This window comes from Piliocolobus tephrosceles, chromosome 5, assembly GCF_002776525.5.
Source record: "Piliocolobus tephrosceles isolate RC106 chromosome 5, ASM277652v3, whole genome shotgun sequence".
Classification (NCBI taxonomy): Eukaryota; Metazoa; Chordata; class Mammalia; order Primates; family Cercopithecidae; genus Piliocolobus; species Piliocolobus tephrosceles.
This window is the reverse complement of record NC_045438.1, coordinates 141,519,789-141,520,896: the sequence shown is the minus strand read 5'-3', so window position 1 is coordinate 141,520,896 and position 1,108 is coordinate 141,519,789. Positions and strand designations below refer to the sequence as shown.

Below are 1,108 nucleotides of genomic sequence, written 5' to 3'. Positions count from 1 at the left end.
TGGCCCGTACGGGGGTCGAACCCGCGACCTTGGCGTTATTAGCACCACGCTCTAACCAACTGAGCTAACCGGCCACCTAGGTGAGAAGGCTTCTTCTTATATTTATTTAAATTATATCCGATCCATGTCCTCTGATGTTTTTCTTTGTAACAGAAATGTTACTTTTCCTTTCATTAATAAAATATATTTTTTTAAGAAAAGGAGAACTCCTCCCTGTAGGCACAGGTAAACCATGCTTTTTCAGGGAAAACAATCTCAAACCACTGATTTTGACTGGAGAAAACTCAAGATTCAACGACCCCAAGCAGGGCTTCCTTCCCCTCACCAGGTGAAGGACTCAGAACAAACCAAAAAGCAACTCCAGGCTTGCGATCGCTGCCAGTTCCTCACGGAACCGACCGCAGAGCCGCCGCAGGTTCGGAGGACTCGGAGGGTGCTGATTCCTCTCTGCTCCTTGAGAGACCATTCCAGCCAGGTGGGCTCTTCGGCCTCGGAACCTAGGAAAGTGCACTCTCGCCTCCTGGCCTCGCTATGGTTCCGCAGTCACCAGGACCCGAAATTCACAGCTATGCGTCCTAAGCTTGAAGCTCCACAAACCATCAAATCAGACTTGGCCCTGCAGTCCCGGGCGCCGGGCACTTGGTGAGTGCCGGGCTGGGATCAGCGTAAATGAAAGGACCAGCGGGACGGCTCTTTTCAAGAGTCTCTGACTCCTTACGTCCCGGGAAGACCAAGGCCCCCAATTCTAAGACAAGGGAAGTCATCATTATCTACACCAATGATAAACGCCGGTATCTGGGAGGAACTGAGCCCAGGACTGGGTCAGGCAACTCAGCGTGTTGGCACAACTAAGTTCCTTTTCAATGACTCAACTTTCTGGTCATAAATTGTAAAAGTTGTACATCAGTCCTACCCCCTCCCTCCCCCCCACACACACACCTTCTTTTTTTTTTTTTCGCAAATCCAGCTTTTACCCTATTTGCAAAAGTTTAAGTCTTAGCCAGTTGGGATCAGCTTAGATTGTGTGGTCCAACCCCAGCCAACAGGGGAAGGACACAGAAACGGGAACTGCGTTAGGATTAAAAACTCCTTCCCTCCTTTGTTTGGT

General features: G+C 49.5%; 1 non-coding gene across 1 annotated transcript; it reads right to left on the bottom strand.

The window, feature by feature from the left end:
• TRNAI-AAU lies at nucleotides 1-74 on the bottom strand. Its single transcript has one exon. It is a non-coding gene; the product is annotated as a tRNA-Ile (tRNA).
• Between the last annotated feature and the right edge of the window lie 1,034 nt (nucleotides 75-1,108).